Here is a 12,902-nt window from a genome sequence, read left to right as displayed (position 1 = left end):
AGTCTGTTCGAAGCTTCTTTGCCTCTGTCTATTTTTGTTCAACAGTTTGTAATGTTCTTTATTATCCATAAATTAGTGAGATCATGTGGTATTTATCTTTCACTGACTGGTTTATTTCACTTAACAAAATGCTCTCCAGTTTGATCCATGCTGTTGCAAATGGTAAGAATTTCTTCTTTTTACAGCAGCATAGTATTCCATTGTGTACATGTACCATAGTTTTCTAATCCATTCATCTGCTAATGGGCATTTAGGCTGTTTCCAAATCTTAGCTATTGTAAATTGTTCTGCTATGAACATAGGGGTGCATATATCCTTTCTGATTGGTGTTTCTGTTTTCTTGGGATATATTCCTAGAAGTGGTATTACTGGGTCAAATGGCAGTTCTATTTTTAATTTTTTGAGGACACGCCATACTGTTCTCCACAGTGGCTGCACCAGTCTGCATTCCCACCAGCAGTGAAGAAGGGTTCCTTTATCTCCACATCCTCGCCAGCATTTGTCATTTGTTGATTTGTTGATGATAGCCATTCTGACAGGTGTGAGGTGGTACCTCATTGTCATTTTGATTTGCATCTCTCAGATGATTAGTGACTTTGAGCATGTTTTCATATGTCTTTTGGCCTTCCTTATGTCTTCTTTTGGAAAGTATCTATTTAAGTCCATTGCCCATTTTTTTATTGTATTTTTCACCTTCGTTTGGTTAAGTTGTATGAGTTCCTTGTAAATGTTGGAAATTAAACCCTTATCGGAGATAACATTGGCAAATATGTTCTCCCATGCAGTGGGCTTTCTTGTTGTTTTGTTGATGGTTTCTTTTGCTGTGCAGAAGCTTTTTATTTTTATGTAGTCCCATTTGTTTATTTTCTCTTTAGTTTCCATGGCCCTAGGAACTGTATCAATAAAGATATTGTTGCCAAGATCGGTTTGGCTCAGTGGATAGAGCGTCGGCCTGCAGACTGAAGGGTCCCAGGTTCGATTCCGGTCAAGGGCATGTACCTTGGTTGCGGGCACCTCCCCGGTGGGGGGTGTGCAGGAGGCAGCTGGTCGATGTTTCTCTCTCATAGATGTTTCTAGCTTTCTATCCCTCTCCCTTCCTCTAAAAATAAATAAAAAATAAATAAATAAATAAATAAATAAATAAAGATATTGCTACAACAAATGTCTGCTATTTTGTTGCCTATGGCTTCTTCTAAGATTTTTATGGTTTCCCATCGAACATTTAAGTCCTTTAATCATTTTGAGTTTATTTGTGTATATGGTGTAAGTTGGTGGTCTAGTTTCATTTTTTTGCAAGTATCTATTCAGTTTTCCTAACACCATTTATTGAAGAGACTATCTTTTGTCTCCATTGTATGCTCTTGCCTACTTGGTCAAATACTAATTGAGCATAATGGCTTGTGTCAATCTCTGGGTTCTCTATTCTGTTCCACTGGTCTATATGTCTATTTTTGTGCCAGTACCAGGCAGTTTTGAGAATAGTGGCTTTGTAGTATAGCTTGATATCTGGTATTGTGATACCTCCAACTTTGTTCTTCTTTCTCAAGATTGCTGCAGCTATTCGGGGTCTTTTTTTTTATTCCAGATGAATTTTTGGAAAGTTTGTTCTAGGTCTTTGAAGTATGCCATTGGTATTTTAATGAGGATTGCATTGAATTTATAGATTGCTTTGGGTAGTATGTACATTTTAATGATGTTGATTCTACCAATAAATGAACATGGTATATTCTTCCAATTTTTCATGTCTTTCTCTATCTCTTTTTTTAGCATCCTGAAATTTTCTGAGTATAGGTCTTTTGTCTCCTTGGTTAAGTTTATTCCTAGGTATTTTAATTTTTTTGTTGCAATGGTAAATGGGATTGCTTTTTTAATTTCTCTTTCTGTGAGTTCATTATTGGTATATAGAAAAGCCATAGACTTCTGAGTGTTAATTTTGTATCCTTCTACATTGCCAAATTCATTTATTAAGTCTAGTAGTTTTTTGGGGTTTTCTATGTACAATATCATGTCATCTGAGAATAAGGACAGTTTTACTTCTTCTTTTCCAATTTGAATGCCTTTTATTTCTTTTTCTTGTCTGATCACAATGGCTAATACTTCCAGTACTATGTCGAACAGGAGTGGTGAGAGTGCGCATCCCTGTCTTGTTCCTGTTCTCAGGGAAATGGTTTTAGTTTTTGCCCATTGAGTATGATGTTGGCTTTGAGTTTGTCATATAAGGCTTTTATTATGTTGAGGTATGATCCTTCTATTCCCACCTTGCTGAGAGTTTTTATCAAGAAAGGGTGTTGGATTTTGTCAAATGCTTTTTCTGCATCAATAGATATGATTATATGGTTATCTCTCAGTTTGTTTATGTGATGTATCACATTTATTGATTTGCAGATGTACCATCCTTGCATCCCTGGGATAAATCCTACTTGGTCATGGTGTGTGATCTTTCTGATGTACTGCTGGATCAGATTTGCTAGAATTTTGTTGAGGATTTTGGCATCAATGTTCATGAGGGATATTGGCCTGTAATTTTCTTTCTTTGTATTTTCTTTATCTGGTTTTGGGATTAGGGTAATGCTGGCTTCGTAGAACAAGTTTGGAAGTGCTCCTTCCTTTTGAATTTTTTGGAATAGTCTGAGGACAATAGGTTTTATTTCTCCTTTGAATGTTTGATAAAACTTCCCTGTGAAGCAATCTGGTCCACAGCTTTTGTTTGTTGGAAGTTTTTTATTACAGCTTCAATTTCCTCCAGAGTTATTGGCCTATTCAGATTTTTTTATTCCTCCTGGTTGAGTTTTGGAAGGTCATACTTTTTTTTAGGAATATGTCCATTTCTTCTAGGTTGACGAGTTTGTTGGAGTAGAGTTGCTCATAGTATTTTTTTACGATTCTTCATATTTCTGTGGAGTGTGTTGTTATTTCACCTCTTTCATTTCTGATTTTGTTTATTTGGGTCCTCTCTCTTTGCTTCTTGGTGATCCTGGCTAGAGGTTCATCAATCTTGTTTATCCTTTCAAATAACCAGCTCTTGGTTTCAAAGATCCTTTGTATAGTTTTTTGGTCTCTATGTCATTTATTTCCATTTTGATCTTTATTATTTCCTTTCTTCTGATCACACTGGGCTTTTCTTGTTTCTCTCTTTATAATTCTTCAAGTTGCAGAGTTAGATGGTTTATTACCAATTTTTTTTGTTTTTTGAGGTAGACCTGTAATGCTATCAACTTCACGCTCAGGACTGCTTTCACTGTGTCCCAAAGATTTTGGATTGTTGTGTTTTCATTGTCCTTTGTTTCCAAGTTGTGTTTTATTTCTTCTTTGATGTCTTTGGTAACCCACTCATTGTTTAATAATCTGCTATTCAGCCTCCGAGTGCTTGAATTTTTGTGGTTGTTTTTACTGTACTTTATTTCTAATTTTATGCCATTGATATCTGAGAAGGTGCTTGATATGATTTCAATCCTCTTGAATTTGGAGAGACTTTGCCTGGTCTATCTTTGAAAATGCCCCATGTGTGCTTGAGAAGAATGTATATTCTGTAGTTTTGGGATGGAATGTTCTAAAGATGTCAATTAAGTCCATCTGATCTCGTGAGTCATTTAAGACTGAAGTTTCGTTGCTAATTTTTTGTCTAGAGGATTTATTCAGTGATGTTAATGGGGTATTAAAGTCTCCTACTATGATTGTGTTGCTGTCACTCTCTACCCTGATATCTTCCAGAAGTTTTTTTATGTATTTGGGTGCTCCTGCATTGGGTGCATAAATGTTTACCAGAGTTATATCCTCTTGTTGTATCGATCCCTTTAGAATGATGAAGTGGCCTTTCTTGTCTCTTGTTATGGTCTTCACTTTGAGGTCTATTTTGTCAGATATAAGTATTGCTACCCCAGCTTTTTTTTTCATTTCCATTCGCCTGGAAGATATTTTTCCATCCCTTCACTTTCAGCCTGTGTGAGTCCCTTGTTCTGAGGTGGGTCTCCTGCAGACAGCACATATATGGGTCATGTTTTCTTATCCATTCACTCACTCAATGTCTTTTGATTGGAGCATTTAATCCATTTACGTTTAATGTTATTATTGACTAGAGCCCCAGTGCACAAGATTCACGTGCTGGGTGGGAGGGTTGGGGGAGGTCCCTCCACCTGGCCTGCCCCCTCTCATAGTCTGGGAGCCCTATGAGGATGTCTAACTGATGGCTTAGGCCCGCTCCCCCACCCCAGCGGGTCTAAGACATCAGTCGGACATCCTTAGCACTGCCACAGAGGCGGAAAAGTTCCCACCACCACTGCTGCACTCAACAGCTGTGAGCCTGGCTCTGGCTGATGGGCAACCCCCTGTGGGAGTGCACTGACCACCAGGAGGCAGCTCCTATATTGAGTGTCTGCCCCCTGGTGGTCAGTGTGCATCATAGCAACTGGTCATTGCACCATTTGGTTGATTTGCATTTTAGGGTTTTATTATATAGGATAGGTTCTTGTTTGTAGCCATTTCTGTACTTTATGCCTGTGTTTCTTCCTCCCTTTCTATTTATTCTTTTTACGGCATTCCCTTTAGCATTTCTTGCATTGCTGGCTTGGTAGTGATAAACTCCCTTAGACTTCTATTGTCTGCAAAGCTCCCGATTTCCCCTTCAATTTTGATTGATAGTGTGGCTGTATAGAGTATTCTTGGATTCAGTCCCCTTTGCTTTGCATCAGTTTGTATACCTCCTTCCATTCCCTTCTAGCTTGATGTGTTTCTGTTGAGAAATCATTTGATAATCTGATGGGGAATCCTTTGTAGGTAACTCTGTCTCTCTCTTGCAGCCTTTAAGATTCTCTCTTTGTCGTTAACATTTGCCATTGTAATTATGACGTGTCTTGGTGTGGGTCTTTTGGGATTCATCTTGCTTGGGACTCTCTGTACTTGTGTAACTTTTTTCTTCCCCATATCAGGGAAGTTTTCAGTCATTATTTCTTCAAATAGATTTTCTAATCCTTGCTGCTCCTCTTGTCCTCTGGCAGCCCTATTATATGTATGTTGCTTTGTTTTGTGTTGTCTCAAAGGTCCCTTAAGGCTCTCCTCCTGCTTTTTAATTTTTTTCTCCAGTTGCTGTTCAGATTGAGCTTGTTTCTCTACCTTATCTTCTAACTCACTAATTCAGTCCTCTGCTTCTTCTAGTCTACTGTTGAAACCTTCCATGGTGTTTTTTATTGTAGCTATATCACTTTTGATTTCTTCCTGATTTTTGCATAGGTTATTGATTTTCTCATCCATCCAGTGTATGAACTGTACAGCCATTACTCTGAATTCTTTTTCTGTCATGTTGCATGCTTCTGTTTCACTAATTTCCTTTCTTGGTGACTCCTCATTTTCTTTTCTCTGGGGATTGTGTCATCTCCCCATTCTATCACCAGAAGCTTCAAACGTCGAGTTGTGTGGGCCTGGGCCATGTGCAGTAGGAGCTTCACACCACCCAAGTATCACTTGAAAGCTCCGACACCAAGACGTGTGGCTGCCGTGGGCTTGTGGGAGCCACGCTCGCCCAGGATCAGAGTCACCGATGCTCAGTGTGGCCTCGTGTGTGTACCTAGAATCAGGGACGCTGCCTGCGCTGCGCTGCGCTGAAACAGAGACCCCACTGGCATGTGCCAAAATTCAGAGTCCCCTAGTGCATGCCAGAAGTCAGAGTTCCCCTGTGCCCACACCAAGAATCGAGTATCAGACTCTCTGTTGCTTGGTGCAGCCTCACGCCGAGAATCAGGGTCCCTCTGTGTGCATGCACCAAGAATTGGAGTAACTGGCTCTTAGTGTGAATGCACTGGGAATCAGGAATCCCAGGCACACGCAATGAGAAACAGAGTCAAGTCACTGATGCTCAGTGCTGCCTCTCGCCTGGAGAATCAGGCTCCTGGTCTATTTAAGGGACTGGGTTGCACAGTAGCACTGTGTCGGCAGGAGATCCACTCCTGCGCTGCGGAAAACAGACTTCCATATGCACTTGCCCAGAATTGAAGTCAGGTGGCACTGTTGCCCTGCATGGGCGTGGGGTTTGGTCGCCTGATTGCACTGCAGGGAACAGATTCCCAATGTCTGCATGCTCCCAGGCTCAAATTCCTGTAGCTGTGCTTCAGCTCCTGTGAGGGGCGGGTCTAGCAGTTCCTATGGCACTGCAGCGAGCCTGTGGGGAGGGGGGTGGGCTCTGTGACTCACAGAAATCTGTGGCCGGAATATCTGGATTCTTGGTGTCTGTGGGTCTGCAGCTGTGGTCGCAGGTCTCTGTCTCCAGTGGCTGCAGGGTCCCAGTTTGTGTCTGAGACCAGACTGGGTGGTGCTGAAGCCAGGATCCTAGACTCAAGCAGCTCTGTTTTTCAAGATGGCGTGGTCTCTGTGCCTGCACTGGCTGCCCCCGGAGTGTCGCAGTGGCAGTGGGGCTCCGCTGTGTAAGACAGCCCAGTTTGGCAGGCCCTTGGAAGACCTGAAGGATCTAACTTTCCCTAGCTCATACACACACACATCATACATGTCCACACACTCCTCTATCGCTCCCTCACTCTCTCACACTCTCTCCCTCCCTACCTTCCTGCTGGTCGCCATCTTCAGAATCTCTAAGCTTTTACATATATAGATTGTTCAATAAAATGAAGCATTCCTTGCCCTGCTTTCTATAAATTATATGGGCATGCCAAAGGGACAACTTTGGTATTTTGTCTGGCATTACTTTTTCCAAATAGAACCATAAAGGGGTAGTATAGAGAGAAAAAAATGAAATGCTTAGTCAGTCCCTATGGACATTGAACTAGTTTCTATGCTACACTATGGAAATATCAAAATTTTAGAAGATAAAGATTTTGACTGGAATAAACAAGAAACAGCAAAAATTTAATCTCTACTTGTGTTAATCTCAAAATTATAATTAACTAGATTCTACATGTTTCACAAAAGAGTAATTACCAACTAAATTAAGACTATGTTGAAAATTATTTGAGAAAAATGATACCATAACATTTTGCATGATATTTACATTTAAAACTCTGAAACTACACAAGCAGGAATTATGCTGGCTGGCACTTTGGGCACCATAATGACTAGGCTGAATACTGTATTCTTAAGAGGATAAGTACCAGAGAAGTTTACTCTGACTTGAATCCAGTTTATAAGCCTTGAACCACTCCAACCATGTGACTGCAGGGAAATAAGGAAAGGAGAATAAAGTCTCTGCACAAAACACTATATCCACAGTTACTCAAATGATTAAAACTGAAGCTCATGCATGAGTATCATACTAAATGCTTCCTTTTTCTAAATTTAAATTTTATTCATTTGTGTGTGTGTGTGTGTGTGTGTATATTCACACCTTAATTTGAAATAGCCAAAAAGTGGAAACAACCCAAATGCCCATCAAAAAGTAAACTGATAAGCAAATTGTGGTATATCTATATAATGGAATACTACTCAGCAGTAAAAAAGAATGAACTATTGATACACAAAACAATGTGAAGGAATCCCAAGACAGCTGTGATGGGTGAAAAAAGTTAGACAAAAAGAATTATGTACTGTATGATCTCATATATAAAATAAAATTCTGGAAAATGCAGACTAACTTACAGTAACTAGAAAGAGATCAGTGGTTGCCTGTGAGGGGTGGGGTGGGAGAGAGGAGAGGATGATAAAGATTTATAAGGAAACTTCTGGAATAATAGTTATTTTCATGATCCTGATAGTGGTGGTTTTACAGTTGTATGCCTATGTTAAAAATTAAATTGCATACTCTAAATATGTTCAGTTCAGCACAGGTCAACTATGACTCAGTAAATCTGTAAAAAAATCATTTTTTTCAATTACCGTAGACATACAATATTACATTAATTTCAGATGTCCACCCCAATGATTAGATATAAAACTTATTAAGTGATCATCCCAAAAAATCTCATACCCACCTAACAGCATACTTAGTTATTCGAATATTATTGACTGTATTCCCTATGCTGTACTTTACACCCCCATGACTACACTATAACTACTAATTTGTACTTCTAAATTCCTTCACCTTTTCCACCTAGCCTCTAACCCCCTCCCATCTGGAAACAGTAAACATGTTCTTTGTATCTATGAGTCTGTTTTTGTTCTGCTTGTTCATTTATTTTGATTTTTAGATTCAATTGTTGATAGGTATGTATTTATTGCCATTTTACTGTTTATGTTTTTTATATTTTCTTCTCCTCTTCTCCTCCTCCTCCTCCTCCTTCTTCTTCTTCAAGAAGGTCTTTAAATGTTTAATGTAATACTGATTTGGTGGTGATGAATTCCTTTAGTTTTCTCTTGTCTGGAAAGTTCTTTATCTGACCTTCAATTATAAATGACTAGAGGCCCGATGCACGAAGATTCATGCAAGAATGGGCTTCCTTCCCCTGGCTGTCGGCACTGCCTTCGCTCTGGCCGGAGCCGCCTTTCCGCCTTCTCACACTGCCCAGAGGCCCGGAGCTGCAGAGGTGGTGCGGAACGCCTGCATCATCACCAAGTGTCCCGCCCCACCCCCGGCCGCTCGCCACCTGCATATGCAAATTAACCCACCATCTTTGTTGGGTTAATTTGAATACTCACTCCTGATTGACTGGTGGGCGTCTCAAAGGAACAGTCAATTTGTATCTTACTCTTTTATTAGTATAGATCATTTCACTGGGTAGAATAATCTTGGTTGTAGGTTCATAGTTTTCATATTTCAAATTTCACTTTGAATATTTCTTGCCACTTCCTTCTAGCCTGCAAAGTTTCTGTTGAGAAATCAGCTGACAGTTGTATAGGCACCACTTGGTAGGTAAATAACTGCTTTTCTCTCGCTGCTTTTAAGATTCTCTCTTTGGCCCTAGCCAATTTGGCTTAGTGGATAGAGTGTTGGCCTGCTGACTGGAGACTGGAGAGTCTCAAGTTTGATTGAAGTCAAGGGCACATGTCCAGGTTGTGGGCTTGGTCCCCATTGGGGGGAGTGCAGGAAGCAGCCAATCAATGATTCTCTCTCATCATTGATGTTTCTATCTCTCCCTTTCCATTCCTCTCTAAAATCAATAAAAATATTAAAAAAAAAAGATTCTCTCTTTGACTTTAACCTTTGGAGTTTTAATTATGATGTGTCTTGGTGTGGGCCTCTTTGGGTTCATCTTATTTGAGACTCTCTGTGCTTCCTGGATTTGAATGTCTATTTCTTTCACTGGGTAAGGGAAGTTTTCTGTCTTTATTTTTTCAAGTAGGTTTTCAATTTCTTGCTCCCCCTCTTCTCCTGGCACCCCCATGAAGTTGGTACACTTGAAGTTGTCCCAGAGGCTTTTTATATGTCTTCATATATTTTTATTATTTTTTATTTTTTCTATTCTGATTGGGTGGTTTTTGCTTCCTTATATTCCAAATTCTTGATTTGATTCTCAGCATCCTCTACTCTACTGTTGATTCCTTGTAAATTATTCTTTATTTCAGTTAGTGTATCTTTCATTTCTGACTGGCCCTTTTTTTTGTTGATGTTCTCACTAAGTTCCTTGAAATTCTCAGTAAGTTCCTTGAGCATCCTTATAATCATTATTTTGAACTCTGTATCTGATAGTTTTCTTGCTTCCATTTCATTTAGTTATTTTTCTGGAGACTTCTCATGTTCTTTCTTTTGTAACATGTTTCTTTGTCTCTGCATTTTGCCTGCATCCCTGTGTTTATTTCTATACATAAGGTAGATGTGCTATGTCTCTTGGACTTGGTAGAGTGGTCCTGTATAGTAGGTGTCCATTAGGGTTCAGTGGCTCAGCCTCCCCAGTCACCTGAGATGGGCACTCCAGGTGCACCCATTTGAGCTGTGTGCACTCTCCTACTGTCGTTGAGCCTTGATTGATGTTGGCATCACTGGGAAGGATTGACCCCCAAGCCAATCAATTGTGAGGATCTGCTGTGACTACAGCAGAAGAGCTGCTGTGCAGGAGCTGATCTTATGGAGCACAACTTGCTTCAGTGGGGCTTTGGCTGCAAACCAAGTCTGCCTCTTGAGTGTGTCACTCATGGAGATGGTAGAGTTGTAATCCAGCATGGTCAAAGCTGACCACCGTGTACACTGGCACTGGGGCCTCCCAGGAGGTGCAAAGTCAGCCACTACCTGTGCCCTGCCTGGGGCCCCTAAGCATGAGCTACAAAGCAATCTGCAGATGGCTGCTACTTGTCTTGGACTTGGAGGATCCTAAGAGTGGCAAACCAAGGTGGGTTGACACTAGTGCCAGGCCTGGGACCACTTATTGAGAGGTACAGGGCATGCTGAGGCCAGCTGCTGTTTGTTTGAGAGATTTTAGGAATGAGGCAAGAGAGGCAGGTTGTATGGAAAGGCCACTAGAAATGGCTTGGATGAGCCTGCAAGTAGGGAGGGGTGGGGTCTCAGGTAATCACCAGGGTGAGGTGAAAAGTGAACCAGGTTGATGGAGATTCAGATATGGTGCCTGCCTCTTGGCTCTGTGGCAGGAGGTCTCAGCAAAGGAATAACAGACTCTGCCAGCACTTCTGCCTGGGAGAAAGCTACCCCTCCAGCTCTTCCCCTGATTCCAGACAAGTTAGTTCCTTCTTGAATGTCCCTGATTCCTTTCAAGCTACTTCCCTAGTGTTGAGCTCATAGGGAGTGAGTCCAAGTAAACCTGCTTACCGTCCCTTTAAGAGGGATTCCAGAAGCCTTCTGTCTCCCTCAGCCTCAATCCCCACTGGTTTTTACAGCCCAAAGTTATGGGGACTTCTCTTCCTGGCACTGGAATCCTGGGCTTGGAGGCCTGGAATGGGTTAGGAACCCCTCCTTCCTCAGGGAAACCTCCACAGACAAGATACCCCTCCCAATTTTAAACTGCCACACATGGGTATTGGATCAGCCAATTCTGAGATTCTGCCCCATCTCCACTCCTTCTACCAGTCTCCATATGCTTCTTCTTTAATTCCCTATATGTAGGACTTACTTTCAACTAGATTTCAGGTGGTTCTGAATAATGGTTGTTCTGTAGTTTAATTGTAACTTTGATGAGGCCGCAAGTACCATGTGTACCTATGCCCCAGACTTGACTGTACTAAATTTTATTCATTTTTAAATAAACAACCCATAAGTGCATTAATTTTGTGAAAAATACAAGTGATCCCCCCAAAAATTAAAGCTCCAATGTCTATCACTCAATCCCACCCCTCCACAGAGGTAACTCACCTAACATACACTATGCACTATGTGCAAGAGTGCTCTAGCTCAGACATCAGAAAGAATGTGAAGTTGATTTCCCATGGTGTACAAAAGAATGGCCAATTACCAGCTTATCTGACTTCTCAGTCAGAGATCTTTTTAAACAATGTAGGAAACTTGAATTCCAGTCATTCTAAAAGGCATGACTTCCAAAAATACAGTTCTCTTAAAAAATCTTGATGAAAAAATATTTAATGCATATAACTTAAAGACTGACTAGGTAAAATTTTATTGCCATGGCCTCAAAAACTTAGCTATGAAGCATTATTCCATAGGATTAACTGTCATTAAGTGACAGTACTGTTTTCAAAAGACTTTGAGTACTTGCCTATTGATGGCATGTAACTAATATAGCCTCAATCCATCTCAGGACAATTGGATTATTGTAAAATTTAGAAAGCAGCCAATCCACAAAGCATTTGTTACTCAAAACACTAATATATGGTGGCTTCCTCAAGGTTTCTGGAATAATTAATAAAAACTGTTAGCCAAGTGGGACATAACAAACTAGAAAAGAAGCTGGAAATTGCAATAAGAAGGAAGTTCGTAGGCAAATTTGAGAGGCTCATTGAGAAAATATTTGACTCAGAATACTTGTTTTATATGACCATCAACACCTACCTGAGTGCTTTGACCATAGGAAATGCTTAGTTAACACTTTTCCAAGGGGTGACAAAGTAGCACTATAATCAGTGTCTTGAGAAAGATAATTAAAACAGAATTTTGATTGATTTTTCAATCTGGTAAGATACAAATAGAATGTCACCAAAATTGTATGTTGGTATTTAAACTCCCCATGACACATAGGGCTTTTGTCTAAATAAAACTTAAGCACCTTTGTCACATATATTAAAATCATGCCCTTCAAAAAATCAGATTTGAGGGAGCAGAGGCAGTGGGAGCCCAGAAGCCTGTGAGCTGGCCAGGAGCAAGTCAGCTTCCAACCAGTTTAATAATGAGGTTCTGAGGGCCCACAGACTCACCCCAGAAGCATGGCCTACCCCTGCGGATGCTCTGCAAGAAGCTCATCCAGGAGGCTCAGCAATATTCAGAGGCCCTGGCCAGCATGCAGATCCTCAAGCACACCCCAGAGTCCAGTCCCAGCCAGTGCAGAGAGAACCTGGCCTGGGCATCCTACGGTCAGACAGGAGGGGAGGTGGTTGATAGATGGTACAGTTTAATTAAGAATTGCAACTTCCAGCAGAGTGGCTTCAACTCTGAGACTGGACACTTCAGGCCATGGTATGGAATAACACAAAGAGGATGGGAGTAGAGAAAGCATCTGCAAGTGATGGGTCCTCCTTCGTGGTGACTAGACACTTCCCAGCAGGGAATGTCCTCAACTAGGGCTTCTTTGAAGAAAATGTCCTCCTTCCAAAGAAATAGCTTGCCAAATGTAAAGGGCAGCTAGCAGACTTAGAACGTGGGTATGAAAGGTGTATAGTACAACAAAAACCAGATGCGTGTCTCTCTCTGTGGGTGTATATGCTTGTGTGTGATGCATGTGAGTGTCTCTTACACACACACTTGGATATACAGTTTGGCATGAACTAATTCTTATCAAAGGAATGAGCCAATGAAGCCTTTACTCTGATGGTTAGACCACAATTATTTGGACTTGGGGAAAATCAATTTTTAAACTTTTCTTGTTATTTTTAAAGTAAACTTTTTTGGGGTACTTTTCTTACTTGTA

General features: G+C 40.7%; 1 pseudogene; it reads left to right on the top strand.

Moving 5' to 3' along the window:
• The first annotated feature begins 6,346 nt into the window (after positions 1-6,346).
• On the top strand, positions 6,347-12,595 carry LOC103299460 (Golgi-associated plant pathogenesis-related protein 1-like; annotated as a pseudogene).
• Positions 12,596-12,902: the final 307 nt, after the last annotated feature.

Source organism: Eptesicus fuscus, chromosome 5 (assembly GCF_027574615.1).
Source record: "Eptesicus fuscus isolate TK198812 chromosome 5, DD_ASM_mEF_20220401, whole genome shotgun sequence".
Classification (NCBI taxonomy): domain Eukaryota; kingdom Metazoa; phylum Chordata; class Mammalia; order Chiroptera; family Vespertilionidae; genus Eptesicus; species Eptesicus fuscus.
The sequence above is the reverse complement of the archived record's forward strand: the minus strand, read 5'-3'. Positions and strand labels throughout refer to the sequence as shown.